General features: G+C 53.7%; 1 non-coding gene and 1 pseudogene across 1 annotated transcript; both read right to left on the reverse strand.

The window, feature by feature from the left end:
- LOC120381418 overlaps positions 1-12,843 on the reverse strand; it is a 360,540-nt pseudogene that overhangs the window by 280,529 nt on the left and 67,168 nt on the right.
- Positions 5,430-5,501, reverse strand: TRNAV-AAC. Its single transcript has one exon. It is a non-coding gene; the product is annotated as a tRNA-Val (tRNA).

The following is a 12,843-nucleotide window of genomic DNA, read 5'->3' on the forward strand; positions in this document are numbered from 1 at the left end:
CAGGCTAGGCAGGACTGGGAGAATTACGTGTTTGTTGGTAAATGTCAATTTCTGTGTAAACACAGGACCCAATGGCAAAATATTTCCATTGATAATCATCAAACCTGACAGATGGGCAGAGTGAGAAACATGCTGCTTGAGAACGTGTCCTGCTCTATTCCCATAGGGGTCCCTTCCGCCTTGGGCACCACCAGGTGGGTGTTTCATTTCCCTCCCTATTTTCACACAGAGACACAATTTCCTTTGCATGGATCCATGAACAGCAAAACCTCCCTGTGTCTCTTGTCTCAGCCAGGGCATTCGATTCCAGTGAAACCTTCTCTCCTGCAATGGCAATGGCTGGACAGAGTGTGTGGCCAGTCTCCCTGTGTCTCTGCTGTTCGTGCTGGGGAGCCCGGCCGGCCTTAGGGGTGGGGCCCCCGGCAGCCGCCCAGGGCTCCCGGGGGGTCAAAGGGCACCGTGTGGCCGTGCAAAGGTGCTCACTGCTCTCCCCTGCCCCAATGCTCCTCCGTGGCCCCACAGAGGCTGGGGGGAGCGAGGAGCAGCACTATGTGCTCCCTGCGTCCTGGTCACTTTCCCCACCTGGGCTGGGCTGTGAGGGGAGCATCAGAAGCTGCTGCTCTCTGCTCTCCCCTTACGCAGCCCGGCTGAGGAAAGTGACCTGGATGCAGGGAGCTCGGATGATGTCGCTTCTCCCCCTCCCCCGTCCCCCATCCCCTATCAGGGAGAAGCAATGCCAGCTGCTCCATGCACACAGGTCAATGTCCCCACGTGGCACAGGAGGCGCAGGGTTGGGGTGAAGGGGGTGCAGGAGAGGGGCAGTGGCTGGTGGCACAGAAGGGGGTGCAGGGATTAGGGGTGAAGGGGGTGCAGGAGAGGGGCAGTGGCTGGTGGTACAGGAGCGGGTGCGGGGTTAGGGGTGAAGGGGTGCAGGAGGGGGCAGTGGCTGGGGAACACGAGGGGGTGCAGGGGTTGGGGTGAAGGGGGTGCAGGAGGGGGCAGTAACTGGGGGCACAGGAGGGGGCGCAGGGGTTGGGGTGAAGGGGGCAGGAGGGGGCAGTGGCTGGGGCCACAGGAGGGGGTGCAGGGGTTAGGGGTGAAGGGGTGCAGGAGAGGGGCAGTGGCTGGTGGCACAGGAGGGTGCAGGGTTTAGGGGTGAAGGGGTGCAGAAGAGGGGCAGGGGCTGGGGGCACAGGAGGGGGTGCAGGGGTTCGGGGTGAAGGGGTGCAGGAGAGGGCAGTGGCTGGGGGCACAGGAGGGGGCGCAGGGGTTGGGGTGAAGGGTGCAGGAGAGGGGCAGTGGCTGGGGGCATAGGAGGCGCAGGGGTTGGGGTGAAGGGGGCAGGAGAGTGGCAGTGGCTGGTGGCACAGGAGGTGCAGGGATTGGGGTGAAGGAGTGCAGCAGAGGGGCAGTGGCTGGGGCACAGGAGAGTGTGCAGGGGTTGGGGTGAAGGGGTGCAGGAGAGGGGCAGTGGCTGGTGGCACAGGAGGCGCAGGGGTTAGGGGTGAAGGGGAAGAGAGGGGCAGTCACTGGGGGCACAGGAGGGTGCAGGGATTGGGGTGAAGGGAGTGCAGCAGAGGGGCAGTGGCTGGGGGCACAGGAGGCGGCGCAGGGGTTAGAGGTGAAGGGGGTGCAGGAAAGGGGTAGTGGCTGGGGGCACAGGAGGGGGCACAGCGATTACGGGTGAAGGGGTGCAGGAGAGGGGCAGTGGCTGGGGGCACAGGAGGGGGTGCAGGGGCTAGTGGTGAAGGGGGTGAAGGAGAGGGGCAGTGGCTGGTGGTACAGGAGGGGGCGCAGGGGTTAGGGGTGAAGGGGTGCAGGAGAGGGGCAGTGGCTGGGGGCACAGGAGGGGAGTGCAGGAGTTAAGGGCAAAGGGGAAACAGCGTAGGGGTTAGGGCACCGGAGGGGGTAGAGTTAGGGGTGGGGGAGGTGCAAAGGTTGGGAGTGCAGGAGCTGGGGGTCAAGGGGGAGGGGGATCGTCCAGGGGCGACGGGGACGGGCCAAAGTTCAAGGTTTGCCCAGGGCACCATTTCCCCAACGCTGGTCCTTGGGAACATTTCTTGCTGGGAGGGGAGGGACGAGGCGTTTTCTCTCTGTTTCTTTCCTCTCCGTTTTCTGCTCCTTCCTTCAATTCCAGAAACCTCCCTTGTGTGTCAGACGGTGCAGTGACGCCTTCCCCACCCCAGGCCTCTGGAGCCTTTGGAGCAGGAAGATCCCAGGAGCTGAGGCTGGATCCAGGGGTAAGTAGCTGGCAGGAAGGAGTCGTAGCAGCTCTTCTGGGAGCGCAGGGGAGGAACGACTCCCCCTTCTCTAGCTTCTCCCCGTGGGGCTCTGGGGAGCAGGGAGGGTTGTGTGATAAATTCCATCCAACTCCCCCTTTGATCCAAGCCGAGGGACGTCTCAGCTCTGCACGATCCCCTTGGCAGGGCCAAACAAGGGATGTTTTCCACTGCCCAGGAGACCCAGCCAGGGACTGATGTGCTGGAGATATGTTGGGAAAAGGGACTGTCTGAATTGCCAAGGCAGGAAACGAACCATCTACAGCAACGTCATTAACCACAAACACACTCTAGCCATGCTCCAGCCAGTGGGGAAATGGGCAGGAACTCTGGCTGCTCAGCCATGGCCACACGTCCAGAGCTGCACAGCAGTGAGTGTGCTGGGAAAGCTGGTCCGAGTGAACAATTGAAAATGACCCTTCAGTGAGAACAGAACCAGAGTGTAGAAAGGCCCCTGTGTTAAGTGGTTGTGGCTGAGGCCTTAGGGAGCTGGGTTAGAAGCCACAGGGTGGTTCTGTGGAGGTTTGGTTCTTGCCAGCTAGGCAAGGCTGCTGTGTGGTGTCTCCATGGCTGCACTTTCAGTGATGCAGGTTTCTCTCTCCCATTGTTCCATGAGCATCCTACTAGATTGCCAGCTGCTTTTCAACTGCAGTGTGGAGACTGTGTGTGTGTGGGGAGAGACAGTGTGTGTGTTGGGGAAGAGTGAGTGTGTTGAGCTAGGTAGGAGCGGATCATTATTATCCCTACTTGAAAGAGAGAGAAGCTCAGGCTGAGAAAGGAGAATTGACTTGTCTTAGGTCACATGCCCAGTCAGTGGCAGAGTTGGGAATAGGACCCAAGAGCCCTGATTTTCAAACTCACCATCGGATCTTGAATTTCAGACATTGAATGACCTGAATAAAGTGCTCTCAGATGAGCTCCAGACCAACAACAGTGCACAGGGATTATTCAGTAAGTATTTGAGGAGAACTGCAACGTTAGAGAGAATCATGAACTGCTCTGAGACCATTAATGTAGAGAAGCAGCAAAATTCATCAAACACAGAACTGGTTCTGAGAACAACAAGGACCTGAGTCTCCTCCCTGTCAATAACCCCCTGCTCAGCCAATCAGGGTAGAGACTGAGGACGGGAGGCTGAGGGTTCTCACCAGAGAACCCAAAGGATGGCCCAGGTCATTGGTGGGGATCACTGCCCGAGCACTATTTCAGCCCCACATTTTTGGGTGGACCTCCCACAGTGGGAACTGCAGAGCCCTCCTCTGTGTCTCTCTCTCTCTCTCCTGCTGTTGGGAGGGGAACAGGAGAAAGGACAAAAGAAGCAAAAGACAAAGAGAAAGGAGGGAGGGATGGATGGAGGAAAAGCGGAAACAAAAAGGACAAACCCCAATGTCCCCAGTGATTCTAAGGGACAGAATCCCAGATGCGCAATAAAATTCTGCCTCCTTAAGCTCGAGTTTTCCATGCCCAGAATTCAACTGTCACCAGATGGATCAGACTGAACAGGTTTCAAACCTCGAGGAGGCTCTTACCTTCTAAACAGGGATGGCTGTTTTCTAGTAAAATCACTACAAGGGAAGGAGAAAACTTGAGAGAGGTTCCTCCTGGCGCTCACGTCCATGAACCCGAATACTCTCTCAGTCCTCAAAGAGAGACCTGGAGAAGGAGACTTGCTGCAGCAAAGCCACAGGGGTCTCTGAGGTTTCCCTGGCCCCTCGCCCCTGTCCTGCCTGGCTGATGTCAGCATCTCTCTGTGAGGTCACCACCTCCCCACCACCTTGGACCAATAGGCTGAGGTCCTGCAAAAGGCCTTTGTGATGTCACTGCCACACCCCTCCCTTGCTGTGCCAATGTCCTGCCCCTGGCCAGGCACTTTGCAGGTTTGAGCTACTCCCTGTGGATCACCCCACTCAAGGAGCGTTCGTTCTAGGCAGCAAGCCGGCTAGACAGGAAAACATCAGATGCTGCTCCCAATGCTACACTCAGTTTTTCAGAAATTAGTCGACTTTATGGCCAGAAGAGACCATTAGAGCATCTAATCTGATCCCCTGCATATCACAGGCCTCCTGTATGACACAATAGTGAGTTTATTACGCAGGGTCCACCCCTCCCTCACTGTGAATAGTACATGAACTCGGCCTTCTGGCTAAGAGAAACATTATCTAGAGCTGTGATTTCCCAAGAACTTCAAGCAAAATACACCAGTTTCATAAAACAGATTTATTAACTACGGAAAGATGGAGTTTTAAGGATTATAAGTGGTAGGCATCAAAGATCAAAGTAAGTTACCATGGAAATTAAAGATAAATTCACAATCTAAACTTTACACCTTATTACACTAGGCCGTAGTTCGGTTATGCCACAGGAAGGCTTAATGCTCGAGCTGCAGCACATGCTGGGCAGGCTTAAGGCGGGCTCCCTATGGCAGGAGAGAAGAAGAAGACTCGGCCCCTGGAGGGGCAGGCTGGGGCTTCCTGGATCCCATTTGCTCACAGCCAGAACCCTGCCCCCACTCCCAAGTCATTAATGGCTCCCCCAGGTCAGCCAGAATGGAGCAGCGGTTTTCACTCCACCAAGTCCACTTATGGCTTACAGGCAACTCCCAGACCCACCATGTCGGCCAGAAAGGAGCCCACTCAGCCTCGCCATTGCTGCTTTTCCTTCCCCCCAAAACCCCGCTTCTCCTGGGCTGTAAGGAGCCATCCCTGGGAAGCCAACAGGCAGGCACAGGATTCTGCCTCCCAGCAGCCAACCGCACCTCCTCAGGCTTTGCAGAACGAATGGTGATGCTCTACTGACCCCACTTAGCCGCAATGATGTGCTTACTTTCTGCCCTGCCTTCCTCAGCTCGACTTTCCTCTTTTGCCCCATTCCTGCCTCACTTCCTCCTTTGGCAAGTCACGCAGAGGAGGCCAGCAGGAAGAGCCGGCCTCCACCGGCCAACCTCCCAGGGCAGAGGAGGCCAAGCCACAAGCCTCCAAAAGGTGATACACCGCACTCCTCTAGGTTCTCCAGCCTGATGCCAAGGTGCTTTCTCCACTGCTGTCAGCACCCTCTGTCATGCAGGGTTTGGAGTTATCCCACGGACAGGCCAATAGGAGAAGGAGGAGGCCTTCCTGAACAGCAAGGGGATCTGGGAAAAGGAAACCAGCATATTTCTGCCTGGTTTTGAACCAGGGACTTTTGCGTGTTAGGCAAACATGATAACCACTACACTACAGAAACTCCATCTGGTTGGCTCTTGCTCACCCTGGCATAGACCGATGGACAAACCTGGAGAAAGTGGTGGCAGCCCTTCGATGGGTCAGCTGGCAGAGCAGAGGACTGGAGCCGGGGCTCAGGAAGTCGTTCTTACGTCGCCCTTGTGACTCCAGCTTGAGGGAGAGCTTCTTTTTCTCCCCCTTGCTGACAAAGAGCAAGAGAAGAATGAAAGGTCAGGTGGGCCAACTCGGTGCAGAAGCCCATGCTGCCTTTTCCTGCTGCATAGCCTGAAATGAGGGACTCGTGGCAGTTAAAGGAACTGCTGCACTTTCAGAAAACATCCCACCCATGCACAAAGGGGGATAGAAGAGCCTGTTAGTCTAGCACGCTCCCAACTGAACTACTTCAGCAGCTGCTCGGTTTCTTTTTGGCCTCCTGCTTTTCTGTCTGGGATGTTGTTGTCAGCTGTGGCACAGAAAAAGGACGTCATTGCGAGCGGCCCATGAAGACAAGATTCACTTTTGCCTTCCTTGCTCGGCTTTACTTGCTTCCTCGCCCTATTCCTGCCGTAGTTCCTGGGTTACCTGAAGGCGACGGGGGGCCAGCAGTACAAGGAGGAAGTTGGGCAGCTAGACCCTGGTGGCAAAAGTCCTGCCGCCACTTGCCACCCCACTCTCTTCTCCCAGCATCACATATTGGCCACCAGGGACTTGGGGCCCAGCAGCGCAACGGAAGGCAGTGGACAGAGCCACCCTCGCCTTGAAGCTCCGGCTCATTAAACCACATCTTCAGTCGCTGATGGCCAATGAGAGACCGACATCGCTTGCTATTTTAGCACTTGGAAATGCCATTGGTCAGTCACTGGATCTCTGTAATGCTGTTACAGAACAAAGGAAAATAGAATCTCAGTGTGACATTCTATACCTTTGGGGGAGCAGCTGTAACCCCCTTAATCCTCATTTTCATATCATCGTGATCTTACATATAGAGCATGACTTGTAAGGTATCAGGGAAAGGATATGATCTGCTGAAAGTCACTTCTCTACCCATAGATGTAGACCATTCATGCATATGAAGTTATGAGAATTGTGCAGTGTGGTTGTCACTGTGCTGCAAGGTGGGGGAGTCAGCCAAATATTAGCTCCCCAGTGGCACCAGCAAGGAAAGTAACCAACACCCAGACAGGGTGTCAAACAACCCATCGACAGCCATTGCCCAGCAAGGGAGCTACAATGCAATGACTCACCTGCATGAGGACACCCCAGGGGAATTGCTCAGACTTGCTTGGAGAGACGCAGTGATGCTCACCTGACTCTGAAGGGGGGAGGGGGGCAAAGCCATGAGGGAAGAAAGGACATGATAAAAGGAGAGACATTTGCCAGGCTTTATCTCTCTCTGTCACCTACATCTACAGCCACCCCCACACCAAGCAACTGAAGCGCTGATGAAAGGGGAGAGCCTGGCTGAAAAGCCACCAGCCAGCCTGTGGTGAGAAGCATCTGAGTTTGTAAGGGTACTGAAAGGGTTAAGGTCAGCTTAGAATTAAAAGCAATGAGGAGTCCGGTGGCACCTTAAGGACTAACAGATTTATTTGGGCATAAGCGTTCGTGGGTAAAAAGCCCACTTCTTCAGATGCATGGAGTGAAAATTGCAGATAGAGGCATAAATATAGATTGGAACATGAAGTGACGGGAGATACCGTACAAGGGGAGAACCAGTGTTGAAGGCTAATTCAGTCAGAGTGGATGTGGTCCTCTCCCCATAATTGATGGGGAGGTGTCAATACCAAGAGAGGGAAAATTGCTTTTGTCGTGAGCCAGCTACTCCCAGTCCTTATTCAAGCTCAAATTAATGGTGTTAAGTTTGCAAATCAATTGTAACTCTGCAATTTCTCTTTGAAGTCTGTTTTTGAAGTTTTTTTGAATGGCTACTTTGAATTGTTGGGTGTGAATGTGTAAACGTACTATTGCCTATACAAGTCCCGTATGGTCTCATGATCTGGATTCCTGGTTTTCGCCCAGGCGGCCTGGGTTCAATTCCTAGTGTGGGAACAATGCAGAGCTTTTGCTCAGAGGGGAGGCAGGAAATGAAAGGAATGGGAAGGGATCCTGCCAGCGGGGGAGTTGGACAGTGTTGGGAGGGGACCCCAGAAGTGGGGGTGGGGCAGCGGTCTGGGGGGAGATGAAGGAAGGATCCCAGCTCTGTGGGAAGTTGACATTCTGGAGAGCACAGGCCTGGCATGGGGGTGGGAAGAGTGAGTGTGTCCCTCTAAACTCACCACCCAGCAGACTAGGCAGGCTTGGAAGAATTACGTATTTGTTGGTAAATGTCAATTTCTGTGTAAACACACGACCCAATGGCAAAATCTTTCCATCGATGATAATCAAAAACAACAGATGGGCAAAGTAAGAAACATGTTGCTTGAGAACTTATCCTATTCCAATCCTCTAGGGTTCCCTTTTGCCTTAGGCACCACCACGTGGGCATTTCATATCCCTCCTCATTTTCACACAGACACACAATTTCCTTTGCACAGATCCATGAACAGCAAAACCTCCCTGTGTCTATTGTCTGAGCCAGGGCATTCGATTCCACTGAAACCTTCTCTCCTGCAATGGCAATGATCAGACAGAGGGGATGCATCCACCTTCCCCCTGGCAGTGAGATATTCACTCTCCTCTTCTTGCTGCTGCTGTTATTCCATGAGTCATCAAGGATGGAATAAAAAGCTGAGTTTACTCCAGGGTGAGGAAAGAACGGAGCCACCAACGCCCTCAAAAATCTCAGTGCCCAGAGAAAACCTGCCTCTGTTATTGTACTGGAAATAAAATGGGAAAAGGGACTGTCTGAATGGCCAAGGCAGGGACTGAACAATCTACAGCAACATCATTAACCACAAACACACCCTCATCATGCTCCAGCCAGTAGGGAAATGGGCAGGAATTCTTGCTGTTCAGCCATGGCCGCACGTACAGAGCTGCACAGCAGCAAGTGGGCTGGGGAAGCTGGTCTGAGCAAACAATTTGTAATGACCCTTCAGTGAGAACAGAACCAGAGTGTAGAAAGGCCCCTGTGTTAAGTGGTTGTGGCTGAGGCCTTAGGTAGCTGGGCTAGAAAACCATGGGTGTCTTTCTCTGAAGGTTTGATCCTTGCCAGCTAGGCAAGGCTGGTGTGTGGTGTCTCCATGGCTGTACTTCCAGGGTCTGATCACAACAGTGCCACAGGGAGCCAAGCCTAGACATATTCAGAGGCTAAGGCCAGGTCAATGTTTCAAACAGTGAGTCTATGCTGCTGCAGCTCAGTAATGGAGATGCTCTATGCCAGGGTTTCTCAAACGTCCTTTCACTGCAACCTCCTTCTGCCAAAATAACTTAATACGTAGCCCTGGAAAGAGGGACCAAGCCCCTCCACTCGGGGGGGGGAGTGCCAAAGACTGAGCCCCAGTGGGGGGAGGGCAAAACCAAAGCCTGAGGGATTTAGCCCTGGGTGGGGGGGCTCAGACTTTTGGCTCCAGCCCCAGGACCCAACAAGTCTAATGCCAGCCCTGGTGACCCCATTAAAACAGGGTCACGACCCACTTTGCGATCCTGACCCACAGCTTGAGAACCACTGCTCCATGCTGAGGGGGGGGAGTTTTCCTGTTGGTGTAGTCAATCCACTTCCCCAGGAGGTGGCAGCTCTGTCATGGGGAGAAGCTATATCGGTGGGGGTGCAAGCTGTGGTGTTTACCACATTTAAGAAGTGTAATCAAACCCCATTTTTAAAACCACCTGTGGTCTGGGAATGGCAAAGGAGCTCGATGAAGCAGGGTCTGTCCTTCAAAGTCCTGGAGACCACGATTCCACAATCCTGTTGTAATGGGGGTATAGCTCAGGGGTAGAGTGTTTGATTGCAGCTCAAGTGGTCCTTTGTTCAAACCCAGGAGCCCTCTTTAAAAAAAAGAAAAACAGCCGTCCCTGTTTAGAAGGTAAGAGTCTCCTGGAGGTTTGAAACCTGTTCAGTCTGATCCATCTGGTGACAGTTGAATTCTAGGCATGGAAAACACAAGCTTAAGGAGGCAGAATTTTATTCCGCACGTGGGATTTGGTCCCTTAGAATCACTGGGGACAGTGGGGTTTGTGCTTTTTGTTTCCCCTTTTCCTCCCTCCCTCCTTTCTCTTCGTCTCTTGCTTCTTTTGTCCTTTCTCCTGTTCCCCTCCCAACACCAGTGTGTGTGTGTGTGTGTGTGTGTGTGTGTGTGTGTGTTGCAGGGGAGTGCTCTGCAGCTCCCACTGTGGGAGGTCCACTCAAAAATGTGGGGCTGAACTAGTGCTCAGGCAGTGATCCCCACCAGTGACCTGGGCCATCCTTTGGGCTCTCTGGTGAGAACCCTCAGCCTCCCCTCCTCAGTCTCTACCCTGATTGGCTGAGCAGGGGGTTATTGACAGGGAGGAGACTCAGTTCCTTGTTATTCTCTTTTAAGACCAAGGAAATAAGTCAGAACCAGTTCTGTGTTTGATAAATTTTGCTGCTTCTCTGCATTAATTGTCTCTGAGCAGTTCATGATTCTCTCTAACATGATTCTCCTCAAATACTTGCTGAATAATTCCTGTGCACTGTTGTTGGTCTGGAGCTCATCTGAGAGCACTTTATTCAGATCATTCAATGTCTGAAATTCAAGATCCGACGGTTAGTTTGAAAATCAGGGCTCTTGGGTCCTATTCCCAACTCTGCCACTGACTGGCTGTGTGACCTAATACAAGTAAATTCTCCTTTCTCAGCCTCAGCTTCTCCCTCTTTCGAGTAGGGATAATAATGATCCTCTCCTACCTACCTCACGGTGGGTGGAGGCAGGTCCGGCTCTAGGTTTTTTGCCGCCCTAAGCAAAAAAACTTTGGCTGTCCCCACCCCAGCCCTGGGCCCCCCCACACACACCCCGGCCGCCCCAGACCTGGGCTCTGCCCCCTCCACCCACACCCCCTGCCATCCCAGCCCTGGGTCTCCCCTCCTGACCCTCACCCCCTGCCATCCCAACCCTGGGCTCCCCCCTACCTGCACCCTCCTTCCGTCCCAGCCCTGGGTCACTGGTAACTTGCTCCCAGGGCGGGTCATTCAGCAGGAATTCTCGATGTGCACAGAACACAGACAGGACTGGTTCCCGCATGGTTATAGAACTGCAGTAAAGTGGAACAATTTTCAGCTTGTGTGATTGGAGGAGATCTGGATGCATATTGTAAGACTGTCCTCCATAAATGAGGAAAAGTTGAGGTGCCTTTATTATTCTTTGTTTCTATGGGGAATTTGCCAGTGCAATATCAGTGTCTTCCTTTTAAACAAATAAAACTAGAAGAAAAAAGGCAATGGCTGTTGAAAATAGCAATTCCAGTCCTAAAAAACACTGGAAAGCATTTCTTGCTCAATTTTATCCTACTTTTTCTACAGCAAATGACAGTGGATCAGCATATTTGATTTGGGAGAAATGAAGTAACAGCTGCCCAAACTGAGGTCGAGCGCTCCTGAATGCTGAGGTGTTCAAATCTGGAAGGCAGGCGCTAGATTCCCTTTCTGAACATTAGCTAAATCTGGAAAGGAAAAGTCAATTTCTGCTTCCATGGCTCAGGAGTGGAAATCCTCCTACATGCCTGGTGCTGTATCTAGAGCTGCCCAGGTCCAGCAGAGCCTCCCCTCCCTCACTTTTCATTTTAACTTCTGGTGGGATCCACGTAACTCCCTTGCCAGGCTTCAGCTAGAGAGGGGCCCTGTCCATTCAGTCCCCCCAATTCCTTCTTTGGGGGCTGCCAGGTGAGGTCACAGCAGTATCCCTCAGCCTGTCTGGGGATGTCTTCTAAAGGGGAGATCGGGGGGAAAGCTTTCCAGTCCAAAAAGTCAGTGGCTGGAGGGGGAGGGGGGGTGCCATTTTCAGTAGTTTAATGTTTGGTACTGCAGTGAGTGACTGCTGTGAGAAGTGATATAGCGACCCCCCCCCCCCGGGTCTTTGAATGAGGCTTTATACTGGGGGCGGGGAGGGATGAGGAGGCAAGCGGCGAGTCGGTGGATGGAAAGGGGCAAATCTCCCAGATTCAAAATCTGGGACTGTGTCTGTTGGTCCTTTTTGCTGCTTTTCTCTGGGCTGGGGGTTGTCCCAGTGCTGCACAGAGGGGGTTCCCACAGGAAGGTGCTTGCTCCTAACCCCCGAGGCCGTCAGTGTGTCGGCTCTTCTCTAGCCAGCCCACTTGCCAAGTCTGATTGGCCTTGGTCGGGCTCCCAGCCCCTCTCCAAGGGTTGCAGCTGTCTGGAGGTGCTGCCTTCCATGCCTTCCTCAGTCCCACCTCATTCACTCCACAGGGCGATGGATTACCAAGGGGGGGAAGATCTTATTCTACTTCTAGCAAAAAGACATTTTTCTGTTACCTTAATTACACTACCTTAGGGGCCCCATATAACATATTACCAAGGTTCAATACAAAGTCATAGACAAGTTATACAAAAATGCGTAATGCAGAGATTTATCTACAACCGCATTGAGTGACTGCTGTGTGCAGTGATATAGTGACCCCTGGGTCTGTGAATGAGGCTTTACACTTGCGGGGGAGGGTGAGGGGGCAAGTGGGGAGCAGGTGGGCGAGCGGGTGGACAAGTGGCGGGTGGGCACAGAGGTGAGCAGTGAGCCAGCAGGGGCTCTAGGGGTGGGCACGGGAGTTTCTGGCAGGGGAGGGAGGAGGTGAAAGGAGGCGAGTGGTGGGTGGGGCACTGACTAGCAGGAGATGCAGCAGGCCAGTGGGGGGCTAGGGGGTGAAGAGGGGTGTGATGGTGTGAGCTGGTCACCCTATGGGGGCCGTTTCTTCTCCCTCCCCCAAACCTTCCCTTTCGGCCCACAGCTGTTTCAGGCGGGCAGCGCTGGGGAAGGAGGGTTTGTTTCTGTGGGGCGGGCAGTGCTGGGGGGGTGTTTCCACAGGGATGGGTGGCGCTGGGGGGGTGTTTCAAGGGGGCTGGGTATCACAGCGGGGGACCAATTTTATATTCTTGGCTTGGGTGTAAAAATAGCTAGTTACGGCTCTGGGACCCCATATTGCGCTAGGTGCTGTACAATCCCTGGTCAACACTGGGACACCCAGGGGGTTCGCCTCAATTTCCCTGAGCCTCTGCTGCCCAACTGCTTCTGACTCCATCTGGATCACCCCCTCCCACACAAAAACCCACCTTTCCAAACTGTCCTTCTTTCCCTGCCCCCTAATTCTGCTTTCACACCCTGGGCCCATCTCCTCTCTTCATCCCCCACCCCCAGGTGAGCAGAGATGGAGGCAACTTCAGCCACTGGAGTCAGCCCCAGCGAGCGCTGCAGCCCGCCCGAGGGGTGTTTGCAGACACAGGAAGGGAGCAGCTGGGA

This window comes from Mauremys reevesii, linkage group 14 (assembly GCF_016161935.1).
Source record: "Mauremys reevesii isolate NIE-2019 linkage group 14, ASM1616193v1, whole genome shotgun sequence".
Taxonomy (NCBI): Eukaryota; Metazoa; Chordata; order Testudines; family Geoemydidae; genus Mauremys; species Mauremys reevesii.